The 11163-nt window shown below is 50.2% G+C and overlaps 1 protein-coding gene across 4 annotated transcripts in view; it reads right to left on the bottom strand.

The window, feature by feature from the left end:
- Positions 1–10542, bottom strand: part of LOC119173868 (solute carrier organic anion transporter family member 74D) — a 159389-nt gene extending 148847 nt beyond the window's left edge. For 2 of the 4 annotated variants that reach the window (XM_037424651.2, XM_075895459.1), the window contains exon 1: positions 10273–10542. The gene's annotated coding sequence lies outside the window, so the exon portion shown is untranslated. The remainder of the gene's footprint in view (positions 1–10272) is intronic. The other 2 variants (XM_075895462.1, XM_075895461.1) reach the window with 2 other exon arrangements.
- Between the last annotated feature and the right edge of the window lie 621 nt (positions 10543–11163).

Genomic DNA, 11163 nt, shown 5'->3' on the forward strand with positions numbered 1-11163 from the left:
TGGAGTGTTGAATAGATGGATGAACGGACACATAGACAGATGCATGGATGGACGCATGAACGGACGCAGGGTCGGATGCATGGACGAACGCAGGGACGGATGGACGCTTGGACGGTCACACAGACGTACGCATGGACGGATGGAAGCAAGAACGAATGGACGGACGAATGCTTCGCCCCACTCTCCATCATTCACTCCGTGGATACGCTGCCATTTTTTGTTCTAAACACACAGGCGCTGCCGATACCTGCAACTCATATATTGCGCTATGGAAACGAAAGAGGGCCGGTAAAGAATTAGGAAGTGGTAATGGATACACACACACTCATCAAAACTGATGTGAGAGTGACTCGGAGGCGTGCTCCAGCAAGGGGAAAAAGACATAAGACCGCGACGAGGAAGACTCAATATCGATGAGATGCCAAAGAGGATTGTCGTTGACAACCATTCACTTTCACAGCTTTGATTTACTTTCACAACTATTCAAATTCACAAATAATCACAGCCCGAGATAGACGCATGCATTCTTGAACAAGACAAGACCACTTGCCAAAACGTCGGTAAGCGACGCCTCTTGTTCACAATTTTTTTTTTCATCTCTAACACGCTCTAAGTACTTCATCTAACGTTGTCGAGGTTCATTGTTGTAGGAGCATACAATCGCCTCGAGCTGTCACAACAAACATCTCCCATGACAAATAGAAAGAAAGAAAGAAAGAAAGAAAGAAAGAAAGAAAGAAAGAAAGAAAGAAAGAAAGAAAGAAAGAAAGAAAGAAAGCCGCCGGGCACACACCCCCTGCACCAAAAGAAGGCTACTTCCCAAACGCCGCCGCGCACGACAAGCGGCTAAAAACCGTGTCATCGCGCTGCAAAAGGCCTCTATTCTTCAGCCAGCGCGACTATCTGCCCCCCGCCCTCCTAACAAGATTTCTGTTGTGGTGTGTTTATCTTCTTTTGCACAACAAAAAAACGGCACGGCTCCTTCTTCCATCCTGCAGCTTAGGCCTGGGGGGGAAAAAGAGCAGCACATCGATCAAACAGCAACGACAATGAATGCCCGCGGACCCCTTTTTCTTGCACCCACCTGCGACGGCCAACCGCAGACGCCGCAACAACAACGGCGAACAAGAAGAGACCGTGCTAACACGCGGGCGGGGATAGAGTCGTTGCACGCTTGTTTACAAACAGCCACGCGCGTGCCGCGCCCCCAAAAGCCAGGTCGGGAAACGAGACAGGCGCGAGCGATCACAGTCTGCTGCGCCTGTCGACTGCAGGTGCGCGATGATCGCCGTCTGTCGCTCGCGAGCAAGGACCTGCTGCGGCCGGAATGCGGCCGCTCATACGGTCGCGATCGAGCCATCATCATTAACGACATCGACGAACTCTAGTGCTCCCATATCGAGCTGTTAACCTTCGTGTTTTGCATGTTAAACGAAAACTCTCTACGGTAGACGCATACGCGTGGAAACGCTTGGGTTGGTACGTACGATGTTCCCTGGACGCAGTGTTAGTCTATACGCAAAAGAGTTAACAGAGCAGTGTACAGCGCGCTTGGCGTCCGCGAAAAGGGCAAAGAGACTCAGAAGCTCGCACTTCATGCCGTGATATCAGCCAGGTCACTTGGTTACTTAATGTTTATTTCAAGCCTTCTGTCCCCACAACAGAATAGCGGTTTACCGGTCGATGGAACCGATATTTTGCAACGCTTCGTGTAACCGCAAGTACAGACACGTTAGTTTGTTTCGCCTAGTCTTCTAGTAGAGAAGGGGGGGGGGGGGTTGATTGATTTGTGGGGTTTAACGTCCCAAAACCACCATATGATTATGAGAGACGCCGTAGTGGAGGGCTCCGGAAATTTCGACCACCTGGGGTTCTTTAACGTGCGCCCAAGTCGGGGTGGGGGGGGGGGGGGTTAAAACTCAACTCAGTCAGTATTAGGCCACTGCCTCGAATTTATACCACCAGAAAAGTAGAAAGCGCCAGGGTTTCTGCAATAACAATTACGTGCTCGCCTAGTCCACCTCGACCCCGCCAAATGGCCCCACCTGTCCTGCCTCTTACGTTAACGGCTATGGTGTCCGGTATGAAAAGTTTCGCAGACAGACTAAAGCTCTCTGTTAGCCACTGGCTAGACAATGCCGGCAATACGCTGGTAAAAAATTGGCCGGGAATAAACAGTGTGCCGCATTACATGAAGTGAGCGGTATTTCCTTGGGAATACTATGTCGTTTAAAGTTTGCTAAATGGATAATTACAAGGGAGCTTCTTCTTGGGCAAGTTGTTGCTTTGATTGACGACGTATGGGGTGCTAAGTACGTATCACGAAGAGGAGACACACAGTCGTGGCCATGGGCGTCGGCAGAGGGGCGCAAAAGGGGCCCTTGCAAGATCACTTGCTTGCACCTCCTAACACATCCTGCCAAGAAGAATGGTAGGAAGCAGTTGAAGAGAAAACAGAGAGACGTTTACTTATTTGTTTGGTGGGGTATCGGGTGAACACAATGTGGACCTTTTTAACGAAATGACGTACAGCCTTATTCTTTTTAGTGGCGCCTCACTGCGGTGCGACCTTATGGTCGTGTGGTGACGTTATAACGTTGTGCCCGCGGCTGCAGGTTGTTGCAGTGCAAGACAGGCCTTCGACATACGAGTGGTTTGAGCGTAAAAATGACAATTAGGAGAGCACGGCGCAGTGTCGTTGGGCGGGGAAGAGAACTGAAAGAAGAGGGCGAGAGAAAGAAAATGTCACCTTTTCGAGAAATGGGGCATTCATAACGCCGAGCGCCAAACCGGGCACCCATCTCCAAACACACAGACACACATGATTATGAGAGGCACCGTAGTGGAGGGTTCTGCGGAAATTTCGGACGCCCACTGACATCGTACAGGAGACGTGACTCTCATTTCGCATCTATCGAAATGCGACCGTCACGGCCGGGATAGAACCCACGACCTGCGAGTCGGCAGCCGAGCACCACTGCATTACCGTGAGGGAACTGCGTAATCTTATGTAGTAGGCCACACTTGTGTACTTATCTCTCGGCTGAAAAGCTCTAAATATCCCGTATACGCAACGGATACCACAGCAGCTTCAGCTCTTGTTTGATGGTCGAGAGTCTTAATCCGCATACTCGCGGTAAGCTCCTCAGGAGAGATCACAGATGCTGGGATTGCACTCCCGTTCTGCAAAACCTTCCTCTTCGTGCGAGTTTTCGTTGTTGCTTTGTTTTCTTTCCTTTGCTCTAGAGGCGCACAATGTCGCCGTAGCTTTGAAGGCGGAGCCACAGCAGGCGATCCGAGCTCTCTCGCCGACGCCGCATGCATGTAAACGTGAAACCTGCCGCAACACACTCACAGATGGGAGGAGGGGAGTCCCCGTAAAACGTCATCGCAATCTTAGTTGCTGACACACGCACAGCACACATCCTTACGAGCGGAAAAAACACTCGACGACAGTGGCGCGTGAATACACATGCATGTAGCAAAACAGCGCCCCTCCTGTATGCATTGAGCATGCGCAGATTCCAGCGAGAAAAAAAAAAAGCCTGATGGCATCAAGATACGAACAGCTCGTCCCATGCCGTCTCCTGAAAACACACACGTACTGTGCATGATTTCCTTTGCGAATGTGGCGGTAGGTGCAGCTGAACGCAACGCCGAGTTATATGCAAAGGAAGACAGCGATGTTAGGGGGTTTGAGAATAGCGTACGCCAAGTTAGCTGTCGTTGCGGGCGCAGCGTTTGCGTACGAGCGCCATATGAGTTTTCAAATAGCGTTTGGTCTCGCAAACGCTGACGCACGCTCGCCGCAAGTTCATTCACCGCAATTGGGCTTTGCGGGTCTTGCGGGCCGCCCGCTATTTCGGATTTCTTGCGGGCGGACCGCAAGCGCGAACGGCGGCTCGCGTTACGACGCATGCGCAGTGGCAGCCACCGCACCGCAAAGGCTTGCGTTACTCCATTGACAAAGAGGAAAACCCCGCTGACTGCGCCGTAGTTGTCTGGCGCACAGATCACTCATGAATGTGCAGTCGCGCTAAATACGAACCGCAACAGCCTTCCCAGAGGAGGGGGCAGCTGTCTTTCTCCTATTGACCCTTATGTTTCAATGTCGCGCCTGCTTTATTACGTTTCTTACGGAATTTAGGAACGCTGTCTGTGGTCCATTAAAAATGTGTAAAGTAAGTACACAGAAAGTTAGTACACAGGCCTTTCTGAACGGTTGTAGCCAGAACGCCCTTCCTGTGTGTGTTTTCGTTTTCTCTTGAGTGCACCTGCGTTTTTTTTTTCGCTCCATCTCCCTAACTTCTCTTTCTTGCCCCTATTTCCCCACCTCAGTGCTGGGTAGCAAACCAGACGCCAATATCTGGTTAACCTCCCGGTCTTCCTTCTCTCTCTGTCTACTCTCTCTCTTTATCTCGGTGCGCAGTACATCGTGGTATACGAAGCTTAGTATGAAAAAAAAAAAGGACTATCGTCTTTGAAATTCCGGCTACGGCACCGACGCAGCAATTAGTATGAGGTAGACAAGTATGAGGTCGGTGGGATGAGTGGCGCAAGTTATGCGGGTGCCGAAAAGCGAGTTCCCGCGCTGCAATTCTGACCGTTTCGGTTCTGCGAACGGGGACGCGGAAGACCCGCGCGCGCATGGGAAAGAAAAAGGCGACTCGGACGTTGACACGGTTCACGAGCAGAGCCGTCAAAAGTCACCCCCAGTTAGGGACAAAAAGGGGAACGCCGACCGGAAAGCGCGTCTCGCAAGAACCAGGCGAAGCGCGGTCGCCCAGTTTCAAGTTGATTGATATGCACGTGTGCCGTTTGAGAACGTTTCGAGGACGCGACCACTGGGCCGACAAAAACACAGTTGCGGTATGCATTCACCCTTTGGTGACAATACGGCATTCGAAGCACGAGGCGGAGCTACATCGAACCCGCGACCATCATGTCCTCAGCTCAGTGACGTAACCACAGTACTGCAGTGGCCCGTTTAGAGCGAAGTATATTGTGATTGAGAGGATGATGTTGACTAGATCACAGACACAACGGCACTGTAGCAGGCGCTATGCAAAGCTTCGCTTGAAGATACATCAAAGTGAAAGGCCACTTTTCTCATCCGAATAACAATTCGGAAATCTGCCCGTTTACCCCAACACGCTTGGTAAGCGAGAAAATAAACAACGACCTAAGAGAAAATGCGGGTTGCGATGGCAGCTTGCGATTCCCTCGCCGAACGTCGATCACGACGTTACATATTTTGTCGGCGTCCACTAAGTGCTACGCAATTACAAGCTGTAGTACAAACGAAGTGCATTGTCCTTTGAGGGGCCCATTGATTTAACATACTAAATTTAAGGCAATTTCTTGGAACCTACGTGGCGAAATTTCAGCGGGACTTCTTGAACATGTTTTTCTTTATCGCCGTCTTCCTCACCACCATGAACACCTTCTGTCTCCGCTTTTTACCACCTCTTTTCCTAACGCCCAGCAGCAGGTCCAGGCTGACCTCTCACCTTTTCTGTCACAATAAAGATTTCCTCTCTCCTCTCTCTCTCTCTTTGTTAGCACTCATCTCTCTCTTTTTCTTGTATAATCAGGGTGAACAGTGGAAGTGCCTCAGACAGGCTAACCGACGTTTCGATAGGAGGACCTATGTCATCTTCGGCGTGTTAGTTTTAAGGGGATTAGCCGTGACGTCGTTTCCTGGTAATCTGAGGCACTTCCACTGTTCAGCCTGATTATCCCACGACGTGCTTCCATCTGTCGGCTCCCATCTAGATTCTCTCTCTTTGTTAGCACTCTTCTCGTTTATTAACACACGTATGGTGATGAAACTACAGGCACTAGGGATTTTCGTCAATTCAACCTAACTTATTGCTTCACTTAAATGTCCGTCTAACGGATAAAACCAGTAAGGATGCTGTGACAGGTCAACCAGGCAGCGTTTCGCTTAACGCCCAAGCGAGTGCACCGTAATACAGATAGACCATGCACTGGTAACAGTCGCTGCACCACGGAGTGTGTGGCATTACGCAACCCCTCTTTTTCAACGCCACCGCAGCCGGCAGATCATAGACGGTGCCGTAGGCAAGCAGCGTTGAGAGTGGTACGAAGATGATGAAGAGGGTATAGAAGCGGCCATCCGCCGCTCTGTCCGCGAGTCCCTGACCTTCATCCATCCCCGCCAATCGACTAGCCGCCCCCCGCCCCATCCCCTTATAACTCTCGGCTCCACATCGCCACGCTCTACTTCCAAGGCGCGCCAGATTGCAAAAAAAAAGAAGAAAAAAAAAGCAGAAAGAGCAAAACATCTGGATTAGCGACCAAGGCTAGCCGCGCCGCCGCCGAACTCTCCCCCGCACAAAGAAACGGCTTCGTGATTCGCAGCCGCACGTGGGGCTTGCTTCTTCGCTTTCTATACTCCGCTTTTCTTTTCTTTTTTTTCCTCTCATTTTTAAAGCATCTGGCTTAGTGCTCGCTGTCCTTGGAACATTTAATAGACTTGAAGCGATTCGCCACTGTCGCGCTGTTACAGAAGCGCGCGAAATACAGCTAACGCCAGCTAAAGACGAAATATAACTGTTCAAATGTGTAAAAAAAAAAGGGCGGGGGGACCCTTACGCTTCGCCTTTAAGAGTTGGGCGCGATAGCGTTATCCTGTCTCATAGTGCGTACTTCAAACACTTCGTGCATGATATCGTTTTCGAATTTGCTATGCGTTTAGAAAATGTTAACGATTAAGAGCACTGGGTACTCTACTATTGGGAGAGCATAAAGCCTGCCCGTGGGCCTCACACTCGATGAGACCGTATCAATAAAAAATTAGGGCTCCAAAAGCTTTTTTGGAGGAATCTCTTCGTTTTGGTGACGAAAGCGTGGCCTTAAAAAAAATTAAGACACAGTAACGTGTGTGCATCTGTAGTGGGTGACCGGCTTTAAACCATAAAGTCATTATGATAATCACATGTGACGCCTGATGTCAATTTACGCTTGTACCACGCATTATTACTGCAATACTTCATGTTATATTGTGAAACATGTATACAAGACGCGTGTGTTTATAAAGAACGAAAGTTACTTTCTCTGCACTTCCAAGCACAAGTTATTTTCAGCAGACGCGTGGCCCATGAAATTTTTTTTTTCAAGTTCCCCGCAAATGAACTTAGCTGGAAGCTCGGGAATGTTGTTTGGCCCATGAATTTATAAGCCAACCTATTTCCAGTGTATTGAATGGTCCTGCGTGCCACCTATAGATCAAGTGCACATCATTGGAAAGAAACGTGTACCCACCGTGTAAGTTATTAAAGCGAGGCACAGCACGAACCAGTCTTGAGAATGCCTTGAATAAGTCGTGCGTTCACAACATCTCTGCGAGCCTCAAAGCCCAAGTTTCCCGGCTTAAGGCTTCGGGTTTCCCCGAGGCGTTTATCGCTTTCGTTGCCGAGACTATCCTGCGGACTAATAGGGCAGAGCAGACAGGATCTGGGCAACACACACGGATACAGAGCGTGAAAGGATAGCCGTTGTTCCATACAAACACCATATATCACACAGGCTCAAAAAAATAAGAAAACGTGTGGGCGTTCGTGTGCTGTTATCTGCACCGTTCAAATTATTCAGCCTCACCAAATCTACAAACCCCCTGAAAACGCAGTCATCAACTGATTGCAGAGTTCAGCACAGAAACAGGTATGTGGCATGCTCCCGGGAAGTTGTCTGCTGCTCGAATACCCTTTTAGACACAGTGTTGTATGGAATTGTTTTTGTAATGCCTATGGTACACTCGTCGAAGAGGTCTTCAGTATTATGTACGCTATGTATGTACCGTAAACCGCGTTTGTATTAAATACCACGGAGAGGGGGAAAAAGAAAAAAAAAGCAGACGCGTGGCTGTGTGGTAGAACACTCTTTTACCGCAAACGACCCGAGGTTCGATACCCATTAGGACAGAGAATGTTTTATAATTTATTTTACTTGCATTTTTTTCGGTCTCGCACATGATGATTTTTCGCTCACAACCAACAACGCCGACGCCCGAATTTCTGCGAACCGAGCTCTATAACGAAATCTCGTTAATATGACGGTCGCATTCGCATTTACTGAAGCAATTGGGGCGAAACACTGCAGCAATCATCTGTCATGTCATTGGTATATGCACTCCCATCCCCCCCCCCTTTTTTTTTGTTGAAATAGATCACCGACAGAGATCAGATTTATTTTATCCCCCCCCCCGTCCGTACCGCCTTTTTTCCAAAGTAGAATAAAAGTCAAACCTGTGATTGTAAGCATGGCAAGCATACATTTTAATGATACTCTTATCAAACTTATTCATCATTGTTCACTCGTCCGTGTACTTTCATTTACTGCATTTTCGGTAACTACTCCATCGAGTGATATGTCTGGTTTAACGCCCTCAAAACCACCGTATGGTAATTACTCCATAATGTAAACAAAATAGGTCCCCCCGTCAATTGTACCGTAACTTTGGAACTTCCTGCTGTAATACGCTAACCATATATAACTCAACTGAAGTATATACACGTGTATACGTGCCACACACGTGACACACATCACTGTTCCTATTTGTGCGAAAAGGAAAGTTACTGAGCTAGCCAAGTGTAAATGTACCAGAATGTCCCTTTAGAAAAGCTACTCGGGAGAACTTCGGGTGTGCGCGACTCTACGAAAACGAGCCACTCGGCGATTTTTCAGCCGAACAAGCTGGGGGGTCCGGCAAGAACACGCCCAGCACTTCCGACCGGAAAGAAAGCGTGAGCGAAAACGAAACAACGAAGGCTACCTATGCTCCTAGCCACGACACAGACACACACACACACCAACAGATCGGCCCCACGGCAAAGAGCGCTGCTTCGCAAATCCCTACCTGTGTACACACGGACGGACCATCTACTGAGATCTACGGGAGAGGCGACCTACCCGCCAGTAAAGAATGCCTGGCGAGTTTTTTACGGGGCAATAAATCACGGCCGAAATGAGCCTTCTCGCCGCTTTCGAATTTCTGTTCTTTTTTTGCCTCCCCCCCCCCCCCCCCACGATCCGGCAGTTACGTAACTCCAAGACGACGGAAACAGCGAAAACTAGAAAAAACGTAGCGCCAAAACAAAACGAAACCAACAAAATCGCGGCTCAGGAGAGAGTGGCGAAAAGAAATGTAAATGTGAGAAGCACGCCACTAAGCTTGGAGAGCAACCGCGGTCGACGGAAGCCTCTATCTAATCCGGCTTCTTCCCCTCCGACCCCCACATCTTTTTTTTTTCTTTCACGTCGCTAGTTTCCCCGGCGTCCATATTATGTCAACGTCGGTTAATGTCACAACTACGTGCCGCCTAATAAACGGCCAAGGGGTTGGTTGCGTCGTGACAGCCAAGTATTACGACAAAAAAAAAAAGTTATAGTAGCGTACATCGCATGTTATGAAAGGAAACGCGCGACAGCAGCGAAACTGGGAGAGCAGGAAAAGTTAACAACGCGGTTTAAGTTCACAAAGTGCGCCGGAAATTTTCGGTGCTCAGCGCTAGTTGTAAACGTCCGTGCACCCAGAACTACCGCGGATCGCTCGCAATGTTTTCTGGGGCACGTGCTACGCAGCGTGAAAGGATGTAGGCTTCCCTTTTTCTGCAGACAAGCCGCTCATTCATCTGGACAGGCGGCGACCTTGGAGTCGACACCCAAGGAAAAGAACACAGGAGGCATAGAAAAGAGGGGGTGCACGCGATCCATCCCGTCTACTACATAACATGGCTGCGCCTTTTCGCCGAATAAATAAAACGTGATGGAAAACGGCGCCCTTCCCGAAGAGCCGACTGGGGCGACTTCTTTTCTCTCTCTTTCTTTTTTAAAGGGAGCCGGCGAGTCAGCCCTTGACGACACGCTCATTTTTCAAGGTCGGCTGCAAACACTGCTAGCAGCCGCTAGCTAGCGCGCCAATCCACACATGCAGGCGTGTCGTGCCAGCGTGACTCGAAAGGGAACACACGCCAGCAAGTAGTGAAAATGGGAGCAGGCCAGACGGAAGGCAATAAACAAGGCGTCGCTACGTCTACACACGGTGGCTAGAAAGGTTACCGCAGTTACCTGCGGGATCAGAGTGTTTACCTGTCGATGAGTGCGAAAGTACGATCTACAGTTAAGGGGAGACGGCGAGACAAATTGTTTTCAGCCCGCAAAACATGCTCGGCACGCCTGCTTTAACCACGCCTGATTTTCCTAGTGGAATGAAAGCCGCAATGAAACAGTGCGAAAGGTGAGACTTACCGTTATCGGCGTAAAAAAAAATAACAAAGCTGTTGTCGCGAGCCACGCAGATCTCGTTCAGAACTCTAAAGGCCGCACACACACGCGCTCAGTTGGCGTATCCAGTTTCGGCGCACACAGGATGAGTGGCAAGTTGGCTGGAGGCACAGTAAATCCAGCGAGACAGACAGCGTCTGAGTAGTGGGGGATGCCGCGCAGATACGCGGAAAAAAATGACGAAATTGCGACACAGATAAACGATAAAACAACCGAAAAACAAGGTCAGCCACTGGGTGTCACGGAGCCGACGCGTCGAGACAGGAGGGCCGGAGTGTAAACGGGGAGGGGGGGGCAAATTATTGTATAATCCGCACGCACGCACACAGGGCGCCCACCGCGCGAAAACGAAGTCGTCTCTGGTCGTCCCTAGAGGCGCTGCTCCGTCGGCCGCCGCAGCGCCTGGGTGTTCGCGTTCATCGCGGGAGGTCTTCTATGCGCGGTCCTGTAGCAGCGTGGCGTGGTGCGGCGGCAGCTCGCTGCCTGCTGCAGACCGGCGAGAGTTGTTGCCCGCCGGAGGAACTCAAGTGCGTCGGCCGGCGCCGATGTCATCATGGCGCACGCGGCCAGGTAGAGGTGCGGCGGCGCTACGGTCGCAACGCTGGCGAGAGCGAGCGCACAGGCCCGGGCGCATGCGCGATCGGGGTCGACGCCGGCTGCCGCCGCAGATCGCCGCGCCTGTCGCGTCTCCCCGCGGCGCGCAGGCGCTCGAGTGAAGAACTGGGGTGGTGCGAGGAGCACTGGCGCGGCCGTATCTTCATATAGTGGTAGTTCAAACGGAAGAAAAAAATGGATTACTACTGAAAGACAGCTGTGTGAATCATAATTACGAATGCAAAATATTTTAATGTGTCC

This window comes from Rhipicephalus microplus, chromosome 5 (assembly GCF_043290135.1).
Source record: "Rhipicephalus microplus isolate Deutch F79 chromosome 5, USDA_Rmic, whole genome shotgun sequence".
Classification (NCBI taxonomy): Eukaryota; Metazoa; Arthropoda; class Arachnida; order Ixodida; family Ixodidae; genus Rhipicephalus; species Rhipicephalus microplus.